A 13,269-nucleotide genomic window follows, 5' to 3' on the forward strand; every position below is an offset into this window, starting at 1 on the left:
AAGAAAGAAAGAAAGAAAGAAAGAAAAAAAAATAAAAAAAAATAAAAAAAAATAAAAATAGCCACCTAAAAAAAAAAAAAAAAAAGAGAAACCCAGTCTTGATAAACAAACAAATTAACAACCTGACTAAAATAAATAAATGAACAAATAAGTAGCCCGGCTTCCTTGTTTATCTAGATGTAGTTATTATATAATAAATATGCTGAGCATCCAGGGTACTGCGGTTTCTCCCTCAGAGAGCCCAGTTCCCTCTCCTCCTGAGTCACGTCCGTCCCTGGAGCCATGCAAGGTTATAGCAATGGAAGCTATAGAAAAATCCTGGTTCATTTTCCTCTTCAAAAATATACTTAGCAATTAAACCAGTCATATTACTCATGGCATCATTTATATGTTATTGTTATGTTTGCAAGAATTAAATGAGTTGAGTCCTATTTTCGTAAATAGAAAGTTAGGCAATAAACAAGAATTGCAGGATCTAATGACCTATATTTTTGTAGCTCAATTTATAACTAGTTGCTCTGTTATTTGAATTTATCAGAGAAAAAGAATATGAAGTAAAAATAAATATTCACGATACTAATTCAATATTTGGGCATCATGTTTGCCACATTTTTTATTTCTCAATTGAAATTAGATTATTCTCATAGATACTTAAAGATTATCCTGCTGTATGCAGCTGAGAGTTATTGAAATAGATAATCATTTGCTCTTGGGCATTTTTTAGATGAAAAATCTAGCTCCAAACCCCAAATATAAACAAACAAGTTGAACCCCCAAAAGCCATTCACTGCAGTTTGTTTTCCTTGAATATGAATAAATTTGCATTGAAAATTTTATAAATTATTATCTTGCCAACTTTGCTTGTTTTTATACACAGCCAAAACATTTTGATTCAAGATTTGGCATTCTGAAAAGTGGCCGTTCTGCAGATCTACAAGAACAATAAAAGGCTGTGGAAAGATCAGGGAGTCCAAATCCCCAGTTTTATTAGGATTCATTCTTGTCATAGATTCTATGGACTTGAGCAAATGTATAATGACACATTATAATATGTGCTTCATTATAATGTCAAATAGAGGACTTTTACAACCTGAAATTTTTCAGTGTTCTGTTTAGTCATCCCTCTGTTCTCTCCTACTGTTTGGGTTTTTTTTCTTCCTGTTTTCATAGTTATATCTTTCCAGATTATATAGTTGAATTCATACACTATGTAGCCTATCCAATTTGATTTATTTTACCTATTATAGATAAAGATACTATGACTTTCCCTTTTAGAAAAGATTCTTAGTTATAGATAATATAAGTAAAGCTCATAAAAGAATTCACAAAGTTAATCAAGAAGTTACAGACAAAATGTATAGAGGGCCATTAACACTATAATTTTTATTAGTTACATCTTATGAAACTTATACAACAATATCAAAGCCAAGAAACTAATATTGATATAAGTGAGTGTCTCTATTTCTTTGGGATTTTAATCACACCTAGATTCCTATAGCCAACATTGCAGTCATGGTATAGACTATTCCCTTATTATCATGCTATCCCATGAGCTGCTTCTTTATGTAGCAGTGCTTCTTGCCCTTCCTATAGGGGGAGCTGTGGTGGACTTGCAGTGGGTACCTGAAAGCATGTTCTGTTCATAGTTAGATCTTAGCAACTCAGCATGGGTCATTTTTTTCCCTTTATTAAATTGAGAACTTTCACCATTTCACTTGAAGTTACCCATGGCTTCTCTTCAGCGTCGGACTTGCCAGCCTTCGCATCTGTGGTTTCTATCTTTTGTTCAGTCTGGCCACAGATTTATTAGTTTCATTAATAGTCTTTCAAAGAACCAGTTTTTGGTTTCATGGATTTTTGTCCATGGTGGCTATTTTATTTATTTTTTTGTTTGCTTATTTGTTTGTTATTGCCTATTTACTTTAATTTAATTTGTTCCTTTTGCCCCAATAGAATTTTAAATAACTTATTTTAGCCTTTTAACCCCCTAATTAAAGTAGAGAAAGCTACAAATGTGCTCAGAGTATCTTTGAGGAGCATCTTATAGATTCCTGCTAGGTTTTCACTTTTATTTGACTCAAAATTGTTCTCTAATTTCAAAGGATTTTCTTGTTTATAGATTATTTTGGAAATAATATTGTTTGATTTTTTTAATATTTATTTATTTATTATGGATACATATTCTGTTTGCATATATGCCTGATAGAAGAGGACACTAGACCTCATTACAGATGGTTGTGAGCCACCATGTGGTTGCTGGGAATCGAACTCGGATCCTTTGGAAGAGCACGCAATGCTCTTAACCGCTGAGCCATCTCTCCAGCCCCCTTCAGTTTTTTTTTTTTTAAATATTTATTTATTTATTTATTATGTATACAATATTCTGTCTGTGTGTATGTCTGCAGGCCAGAAGAGGCACCCAGATGGTTGTGAGCCACCATGTGGTTGCCAGGAATTGAACTCAGGACCTTTGGAAGAGCAAGCAATGCTCTTAACCACTGAGCCATCTCTCCAGCCCCCTGTTTGATTTTTTTTTTAATGTTTGGGAACTTTGCACTATCTCTCTTTTATTGGTTTCTGACTTGGTTCCACGTAGCTTCCGTTCGTTCAGTTTGTACGGCCTTTTTCCTGGTTCAGTCAGTGCTCTGTTCTGAGAAACGCTTAGGCCATTGTGCTGCTGGGGATCAAAGTGTTCAGGGATGCTCAGCTCTGTCCAGGTCCCCCTCCTGTGCCTTAGGAGCACTTGTTATTTAGTTCGTGGGGAAGTGTGGAGTCTTTACTTGAGTCTGTCGGTGATATCTGACGGCTTTTGCTTCACTCATTTGTGCATCTGATGTTACCTACATGCATATTTAGGATTATTCCACCTTTAAAATAAATTAACTTATATACTATAAAATCCCCTCTGTCTCTGACAGTAATTTTTGTTTGATATAAATAGAATCTCTCCACTTAAGATTGAAGGGTTTTTGCCTTTCTAATTTAGCCTTTTGCCTATTTTGTGTGTGTGTTTGGGGGAGGGGTAATATAAATTTGGATCTTACTTTTCATTTATCTTATCTATTTACTTGGGGGTTTTGTTGTTGTTTTGTTTTGAGAAATGATCTTGCCATGTAGCCCAGGTAAGCCTCAAACAAAAGATTCTACTGCCTATACCTCTTTCAATGCATCACCATAACCCGCTCGTATGCCTTTTCAATGGAATATTTAGCACAGGTAATGTTTGTCTGTGGTAGAGCCCTTGCCTAGTATGTGAAAGGCCTTGGATTTAGTCCTGTCTTGATAAAAACAAATGAGTGGAAGATAATTTGTATTTAATACATTGTTAATATGACTTGTATTGAATCTACCACTTTACTAGTTTGTTCCTTATTAATCTTTCTTTCAAAATAATCGTACTTCTAGATTCCATTTCATGTCTTCTCTTGGCTCATTTTGGATCCCATTGGTTTACTCTGTGCTCTGTTTGCTTACTTTAGTTCTTGCTCTATGAGTACAATAGTCTCTTCCTAGAATTTCCAGTTAAATGATATCATATTACTTCTCATATGGGGTGGTTTTCTCAAGAATTTTTATTCCACACTGTGTCAGTTTTTGTTTTCCTTCTGAATTTTGTGTGTGTGCGTGTATGTGTGCTGTGATATCCTTGTGGAGGTTAGAGAACAGCTTGATGAAGTCACTTTGAGGATTCCTCTACCATGTTTGTCCTGGCCATCAGACTCAGGTCATCGAGCTTAGCGGCAAGTGCCTTCACTCTCTAAGCCATCGCCCTACCCTGCCCTTAAAAAAATAACTTTTGCCTCTTCTTTTTCTCTGCGCTTCCTTCTGGGTAAATTCTGTTGCTCTTCTCGTGAGTTCATTAACGTCTTATTCCGATGGTAAACTGCAGCTTTTCCTCTTCATGCAGTTTCGTCTTAAATCTTAATTTTATCTTTGGACATTCTGTTTTGAAAATCCTATTTTACTTACACTCATCATATTCCTGTTTTCATTTATATCCTGGACTATATAAATAACATAATTAAAATACTACTTTATATGTTGTTGCTTGCTAATTCTCTATTTCTAAGTCTTCCCACGTAGTGTCCATTAAATGACAAATAGCTGTGAATTTTATATTCCAATGTTTTAAAACTTGTTTTTTTAAAGAACATTGGACTTTCCCTAAAAGGCAGTTTGCTATTTACACACTGGTTTGTTCCTTTCTAGACTTTCTAGTCTCAGGCTTCCGCACATGTGCAGAGTGGTTTTCTTTTCTAAGGCTACTTTCGCCCTGTTTCTGTGACGTGACCTGTTTGGGGTCCTCCTGGTTGTTTGTATATCCAGAGAGAATTTGTTGATTTTTCTGCCCAGTGTCAGCTTTGAAAATCATTTGCATTTTTACTCTTTTGTATTTCCTTTGAATCTCATCCTTTCAGGAAACGCTACCCTTTTTATGCAAAGGTATTTATGTATCTGACACTCAGAGAACCTGGTTCCGATTTCAGGAACTCGGTGAAGCTCTGCTACAGAATTTCCAGCCACCTTGGCCTGCTTGCCTTTTCTGCTAATTCTACCGGACTGTGAGACTGCTGGGTTCTTCCTCACCATGTAGTTAGTGGAAAATGCTTCCTGCCTGAGAACTGTCTGTTTCCTCTTTCTCTGCGTTAGTGGTCCTCATGACTGTTTGAAATGGCCTTTTCCTGTATTCTGTGCTGTATGGTGGTCGTTTGCAGCAGGAAGACTGTTCTGGACATGTTTATTCTCTCATGGTCAAAAGCAGAGGTCACATCATTCCGCAATGAGCTTTAACACCTTTGCAGAATTCCATAGCTGTCAAAAAACTTCGTTCTCCTCACTGTTGCTATGAATAATCTTGTGTCTACTGTGGAAAATAGTACTTATATTTCTCCTCCAGAACCCATCACAACTTTAAATCGGGACTGGACAGAAAAAAAATGTTTCATACCTAAAAAAACGTTATAAATCAAGGGAAAAGTTTTCTTGAGAATTTAAAATTGACTTTATATTATTGGAAAATAACTGTAAAATATAAAAATTCTGTAAATATAAAAATAGTATTTAATGTTTTCATAAAATGTAAAGGACTATAGTGACGGGGAAAGGGCTAAAATGAACTATTTGATCTAGAGTTTTATATATTTAGTTTTTTATATAATATACTTTGATCATGTTTCCTCCCCCATACTCCTCCCACATTTTCTCCACCTCTTTATTCTCCTAACTTCATGTTCTCTCTCTGTCTCTGTGTCGCTGTCTCTCACTCTCTTATTCTATCCAAAGAACAAAAAACAAAAAGGAAAATTAAAGCAAAAACCAATGAAAGAACCAATGAAGGTCATTAGTATTTAAAATATATTCCTGTGATGTTAGCGGGTAGAGACATTGAACTCAGATTATGTCAGGAATTGGCAAACATTAGGCTTCGTAGACAGCTAATTTACTATGCTCTCATGACTCCTCATCCTTATATAATTCAAGAGCAACCGTAGATGAGGCGTAAACGAAGGAGCTGGCTATGTTCTTAGGAGACCGTATTTATAGATAGTGAAATTCAAGTCTCATATAATTTTGGTGCTCAAAATACTTTCATTTTGCTTTTTCCAATTGTTTTAAAATAAAAAGAAGACTATTTTCAGCTTCCAGACTATAAATAAACAGGTGGTAAGTCGGGTTTGCTCATAGCTCATGACTTTGACAATGCCTGCTTGGTCTGATTAAAGTTTCCAGTTGGGTCCCCGGTAGATGGATGCATTGTATTTCAGTTATGATATTTTTACTTAAAATTATTCCCTATTATTAAGTTGAATAGTAAAGTAAAACATGTTTGGACCTGTAGGACTTTTGAGAGAGAGTATAGTGCCAAAGGTTATATCAGAAGGTGGGCATGATGCCATATGCCTGTATCCCCAGCTTCTCAGGCTGAGCTGAGGACTTTGATATCAATCTGAGCAGCATAGTGAGTCAGTCTCTGTCTGTCTGTCTGTCTGTCTGTCTGTCTGTCTGTCTCTCTCTCTCTCTCACACACACACACACACACACACACACACACACACACATCAAACAAAATGCACCAGGGCATCCTCAGCAAACTAAAGAACTGGCACTGACATCTAGTTCATCTCTACCAGTTTGCAAGTTGTCTCTTCTTAATCATGCAGACTAGATTCCTTCCCCTGGGTTGTGTTTCAGTGTGCCTATCACTACTGTTCTGAAATCAGTAATATGCATATTCTAAATTTAGTTGTCATGCTAGTTACTTTTATCATTGCAGTGGCAAAATACCTAGTGAAAGCTGCCTGAGGAAGCCAGGGCTTATTTTAGCTCATTTTTGAGGGTATAATCCATTGTGTCAGGGAAGGCAGGATGGCAGAAGCATTTGGCAGCTGTTAGATTGCATCCTCTGTTAAGAAGAGAGATGAATTCTGATGCTCAGTTCACTTTTGGTCCAGAACCCCACTCCTTAGAATGAGGACACAGACATTTTGAGTAGGTCTTCCCACCTCAGTTAACCTATTCGAAATTTCCTTACAGGTCTGTCTCCTAGGTGATTCTGCATCCGTTGAGTTGTCATGGCAACCACTGTTAACCATCACATATATTTTGTGCTGAAGTTGACCAGGGTTTAATGAACAAAAACGTTCTCTTTCATATATTATTTTTAACTTCATATTAATTGCACTTACAAGATTCTGGATTATTCTTAACTTTTCAGTCCTGGACCAAATCTTCCTTTTATCATTGCCTGCTCTTCTGGAATGTCTTCCACATAGTTCTGTTGGCCTGTTAGAATAGAAAATATATTGAAAAGCCTTGGCTATCCTGAACTAATTTTGTAGATCAGTCTGACCTTGAACTCAGAGATCTGCTTCTCTGTGCCTCTTGAGCACCACCACCACCTGATTTACAATATGTCTCAAACAGAGTTAATATGGTGTTCTGTCCATAAAGTTTATTCAAGCCATACTTTTGAGAGCATAATATGTCATTACTATCTTGTAACCTGTATGTCTTGCATACAGAATTCTTATTTAATGGTTTCCACTTATATTTGGCTCATTTTCTTCAGTTCCAACCTGTGTATCAGTTAATTGAAAAGCAATTTTGAATGCACTATCCAAAAAGTGCATATTCAGCTGGCTGTATTGGCTCATGCTTATAATCCCAGCACTTGAGAAGCGGAGGCAGAGGCAAAGACAGAGGCAGAAGGATAACTGTTAGTTCAAGGCCAGCTTGGTCTGCATAGTGAGTTCTAAGATAGCCTAGAATTGCATAATGAAGTCATATCATAAAATCCTTAATGAGCCTCCATCTTGTAATTTATTCTTTGACACCAATTTTATTTTTTTCAGAGCATTTATTACCATTGGAAATCTGTCATATTGTTGTCTGGTTCCTCCTCCGTTCCTTCTTCTTTAGAATATAACTATGAAAGAAAAGTTTGTGTCTTTTCTTAAAACACTAACTTTAAACATATTGGTTCAAAGTATGTAACTTATTTATATGTGGTTAGGTGAAAGATGAATTTGCTGTCTAATTTGCATTAATACCTAATATGTAATTTATTTATATGTGGTTAGATAAATAAGAATTTACTGTCTAATTTGCATTGATAATCTATTATGCTAACATGTGTTATAAATCATCAAACAGCACAATAAAAATAACTGTCCACAATTGAAATGCTTATTCTTCAATTATTTTAGAACTGACAGGGTTTATTTATATTTTTCTGTTTTATAACATACCTTCACAAACAAGTTACAAAGTATGTTTCCTGAATCACGTGGGAGTAACTTACTTTGATCCATTACCTCTGAATACTTTCACGCAGTGGTTCTCAACTTGTGGGTCTTGACCCCCTTGACAATCTTATGTCTCGGAAAATATTTACATTACAATTCATAACATTAGCAAAATTACAGTTGTGAAATAGCAACAAAATAATTCTATGGTTGGGGTCACTACAACATGAGGAACTGTATTAAAGGGTTGACACATAGGGAGATTGAGAACCACTGCTTTAGAGTGTATTTTCTATAAAGATGTTATTGCACATATACAATTATATAATAACAAAATTTTCATGATATAGATTTTTAATTCTACATTTATAGGTTACTCCTGTACAACTCTGTGCAAATTCTGGAATTTGGTGCTGTAACTCCCCAAAAATCAGGGAGCCTGCAAAATTTACATAAAAATTCCTTTTAATTCATTGAATGATCAGATTTGGAATCTGAGACCTTCCAAGATAAAGAGTAGTTTTTGTTTCTTTTTAAAATTCAACAGATTTTCCAATTCAAGCTCAGAAATGTTCTACTTTAAAAGTAAATGCTATGTCTAAGGCCTTAAAGATTTATCTCTGAATTAAGGGGGAAACTTAAAAATATCCTTTTTAATAAGATAAAACTAAATTTCCAGAACCTGAAGGTATCTAGAACTAGTGTTTCCTGTACTTTAGAAGAGAAGTGAGCATCATTCAAAGAAAGAAAAGTCTAGGGGGACTGCAGCTTATTCCCCTCGTTGTTTCATCTTTACTAGAAATTTCTATACTTGTGATGAAACAGGAATAAATTATCAATGAAGACAAAAGAACAATCTAAATGTTGAAGTCAGTAAGCAATAACTCAAAACTCAGTATGGTTAAGAAGCTTAGAATTTGGCCTATGAAATGGCTCAGTGGTTAAAGGTGCTTGCTGCCAATCCTGAAGACCTGAGTTTAATACCTGGCACCCATTAGTAGAAAGAAAGAACAGACTCCTGCACATTCTTCTTTGACCTCCACATCCAAACTCTGGTAAAGGTGGAAGGAGAGGAACCAGCCCCACAAAAATGTTCTCTGGCCTCTACTACTCAGCTGCATTTTGCATCCCTTTATTTTGACACGGGGTCTCACTATGCCACCAATGCTAGGCCCAGACTCAAGCCTTGAACTTGAAGTCAGTGTCTTAAGTAGTAGCATTACCACATCCAGCTTTAAAAAGCTCTTACCTTAAAAATCTGTTTTCAAAGAATGTATCCCTTGGGGAAAAACAAAAGACAAAACAAATACAAATTAGGACAAATAAAAAATTAGGTAGTTCATTGTCAATATAAGTATATTATTAAAATGCTAAGAATTTTTAAATTGAGAGATATGGTATTAGGTAGAAACTTAGTTCTATGGAAGAAATGAAATGTAAAAGGTCTTTCTTTTTGTATTTTGTTAAAAGACAGCTGACTGGTTTTATAATGCATATAGAATTTAATATGTTATTGCAGTATTAAAGGGAGAATTAAAGTATATAACAGATATTTCAAGATTCTGATTTGCTTGCTAGTAACTTTAAATAAATTGTGATAATTTGAGAATGCATATTGTGATCTATATGCCATTAAATTAAAACACTGAAAAATAGTTTACTTGAAACTAAGGCAATAAAAGATAAACAAAACAAATAAGGAACAGAAACAGAAGAAATAGGAAACATTTAAATGGTATTTTTGAACCCAAGCATTTCAATATTTACATTAAACATAAATGAACCAAACTCTTCATTAAGAGTCAGTTTTAGAGTACATGAAGATTTAAGATCCTAACTAACCTATCTAGAAATCAGACATTTGAAATGAGAAGATTGAATTAAAGTTTTTACTACTTTCCATTTTGTATTTGGGGGTGAAGTTAGACTATATTATAATAGGTCATCTTCAAGTCCAAGAATAAAATAATCAGCAAAAATAATTTAGGGAACTTACAGGTAGGTACTGTAGGAGTAGCTGAAACCTACCCTTGGGGAATTATTTTTTCTGTCTCTGTGTACTTTTTCTTACTCAAATTTAAAACTAAAAGTAACATAAAGTGCATTTTTCTTTTCTAAGGATTTACAGTGGAAAAAAGACTAAATAATTTTGATATTGTTCTACAAGACTTAAATATTTTGGTAATTCCTACATACTACTCAATATTGTGTCACATTAATGTTATAAACACTATAAAATACATTAAGAATAACATATCTGTGTTCAGTTTAGATAGCATTTGATAGACTACTTTCCAAAACCTCTCTTTTTTTTAAAGTGCTTTTTAAATTTTGATAGGTATTGGAGGATTTAATCTTATACTATAGAAGCACAATCAGGAATGATTTCTATTTTAGTTGTAAGCTTAGCCTCTAACAGCTGAGCAGTCTCCCAAGCCCCAGGAATCACTTTAGAGTGATAATATTCATCTTTCAGTTTCTCCTCTAGTCATTTTTCTTTATTGGTGTTGTGCAAAAACCATATTGGGGATCTCACCAGTTTAGAACTCTTAAACTGGATTCCCCAAAGTCATAAGTAGGTTAAAAAAAATTGTAATTTTGTATCTTCAGCCTGTTCATAAAAATATTTTATCCTTGAATTTCAAATTGCTAAGTGGCTAATTAAATATTTGCATTTGGAGATAGCTGGAGCAAATATTTCCCAGTCAATAAATACTAACATGTTTCTTGTAAAAATGAGTCTCAGGACAATCAAATGAAATTTTACAAAATCTTTAACATCAGTATTCTTTAGGTTCTTTAAGATACTTGGTTTGTAAGTATGACCGGAATTCTCAAGTGTGTGAGGTTGTATTTGTCTCCACCTAAATAAGGAAGTTACTTCTTAAGTTAATTAGATGACTTGTAACTCTACTGGGTGAGGGTAAAATTCAGAATCTCCAAAGACAAAGAAACAAATTCAATGTATTTTAAATTACTTGGCCCTTCAGCTTACCTCTTTATTTTTTTTCTCTTGCAGGAAACACTGGTACCTTTAGAATACAGGAATGAGAGGCAAGGAAGAAAGGCCATTCATCATAAGAAGATTTGAATCACTTTGAAATTTTAAAGGAATGTAACACTTGCTGCTAAACTATCTTGGTCACCAGAAGGAACAAAGTGCTTCAGAATTAAATGGTAACCAGAGTTCTCCTATCATGTTGTCCACTAAAGTTTTAGGGCACTAGAAAACACTCCTTTTGAAGTTTGAATATTTCCCAGACAACTGCCAAACTATGGAAGAAACTGTTGGTTTTTTTTGTTTTGTTTTGTTTTTTTCAATTTTGGTTTTGGTTTTTTTTTGAGACAGGGTTTCTCAGCCTTGGCTGCCCTGGAACTTGCTCTGTTGACCAGGCTGGCCTTGAATTCACAGATCCACCCTGATTAAAAGTGTACATTGTGTCTCAAAAAAAAAAAATTGTTGCTAGTTTCATAATCATTAGTTCTATGATAGCAATCAGTTTCCCTGCTTTGGTGCTGGAGTTGGCCCAGCGTGTAACCGGATGTTCACTCCACCATTGGCAGGCATCCAATGTATTTTAAATTACTTGGCCCTTTTTTTTTTTGCTTTGTTTTGAGATGGGGTGTGGTGTGTGTGTGTGTGTGTGTGTGTGTGTGTGTGTGTGTGTGTGTGTGTGATTGTGTGTGATTGTGTGTGATTTGAGGTTGGTTTTGAACTCCTATCTTCTGAGTGCCCCACCACCGCTAGGTGCAACTATCTTTTAAGGCGATAATCAGTAGTATTCCACAAAGAAAATAAGAAATGAACCCAATAACTGTTACTGAAATAAAAGAGAAAAGGGATTATTTCTATACTGTGGCTTTTGGTAGAAACAAACAAGAAATGTGGCACAGTCAGAAAACTGCTCTTATGATTTATTTACCTACTTATTTTTGAGATAGGGTCTCGTTATGTAGCTTTGGCTGGCATGGAACTTCTAAATGCTGGGATTAAAGGCATGAGCCATCATTCCCAACTAGAAAATAAATAAAAAAAGGTGGACACCACCGCCTCTGCCCGCCTAGGAAATTGGTTTTCTCACAGCTTAACTCTCAGGCTTCTTTGGTTCTTACTGTTTGTTCAAAGGAATTTTTAGGTTCTTTACTCAAGCTTCTTACAAGAGCATAAACTTAATGGAAAGGAATATGATCTATATTGTCTGTCGTTCAAACATGTTTTCCCTTTCCACCAAATAAGACCAATGCCTTAAAGATTTTGCACAATTACCTACTAAGTTTTATTTTAGTTTCCTTACATGATATCAGATCTGTTCTTTCATGTTTGAAGTTGTAATTTCATATTTATTTTCTTTTTGACCCTTTCTACCTTTAAAAAAACAATAGAGCATCCAGAATAGAAAGAAAGAGATTTGGAGAGTCTGTGAAGTTTTTCTTCTTTTGATATTTAAAAGACTGTTAGATGTCAAGCAAGGCTGAGAACACGTTTGGAAAGACTTGGGATAATCAGTTTCTTAACTCTTGATCTTAGGCCAAAATTGTTTGAATGCATGTTTATAAAGATTCATATATTTGCAGCTTCTTGTGGTGTCTGAACCATAACTTTGATTGTGGTCTGAGAATACAAGTGGGTGTTTGCATACGTGTTGCCACAGTTGACATCAGATCCACCTCAGGACTCTTCACCTAACTTATGGAGCATTGCGTTTGTTTCATTTCTGTTGTTGTGTTAAAATACCCTGGCAAAGCCAACTTAGGGGAGAAAGGGTTTATTTTAAGTTCTCAGTTTCAAGTAAAAGTCCATCGTTGCAGGAACTTGAATCACATCCCCAGTCTAGAGCAGAGAGAAAATCAACACATGCATTCTTCTGCTCAGCTCATGTTCTCCAGTGTTCCACAGTTCAGGATCCCCCTGCCTAGGGAATAATGCCACCCCCAGTGGGTAGGTTTTCTACCTCAATTAATGTATAGAGATATGCACACAGGCTAGCATGACCTGGACAGTTCCAGAAACTGTTCCCAGGAGATTCTAGATTGTGTCAGTTTGTTAATAATTAAAATTTAACTTCCACAGGCAGTGGTTATCAGTTGAACCCAGATCTTGCCAGTTCATTGAGGCTAGCTAGCTGGTTGGCCTTGTGTTTGCCTCCCTACCCAAGCCTTGGGATTATAGGAGGGCTGCCACATCTATACAACATTTATGTGGGCACTCTGAATTTGAATGTAGGTCTTCATGCATACACAGCAAATGCCTTAACAACTGAGTGGTCTCTCTAATCCTAACTGTAGTTTTTATTCACTGGTTGTCATTTGATTTTGAGGGTAGCCATTTGTTTGCTTGAGTACTGTGTATTAGTAAATGAGATGAATTGACCCTACCCACTTCCTTGCTGTTGAATGCAGCAAGTGTGAAAAGCTGATCAGTTGACAGCATTACTTACTAGTCCTGATGATTCTAAGAAATATAGGACTTGTTGTAAAGAAATTATTTAAGTCCATAAATCATGTACCAAAGCATGAATGGATG

General features: G+C 35.4%; 1 protein-coding gene across 8 annotated transcripts in view; it reads left to right on the forward strand.

Annotated features, from left to right (window-relative positions):
- The window catches only part of Peak1 (pseudopodium enriched atypical kinase 1), a 209,258-nt gene that overhangs the window by 83,547 nt on the left and 112,442 nt on the right, over nucleotides 1–13,269 (forward strand). For 7 of the 8 annotated variants that reach the window (XM_050119451.1, XM_050119455.1, XM_050119448.1 and 4 more), the window contains one exon: nucleotides 10,765–10,922. The gene's annotated coding sequence lies outside the window, so the exon portion shown is untranslated. Of the gene's footprint in view, nucleotides 1–9,973; nucleotides 10,923–13,269 lie in introns of those variants that run through there. The other variant, XM_050119450.1, reaches the window with a different exon arrangement.

Source organism: Alexandromys fortis, unplaced genomic scaffold (genome assembly GCF_014885135.2).
Source record: "Alexandromys fortis isolate MF-2015 unplaced genomic scaffold, M_Fortis_MF-2015_v1.1 scaffold_167, whole genome shotgun sequence".
In the NCBI taxonomy this organism is placed as follows: domain Eukaryota; kingdom Metazoa; phylum Chordata; class Mammalia; order Rodentia; family Cricetidae; genus Alexandromys; species Alexandromys fortis.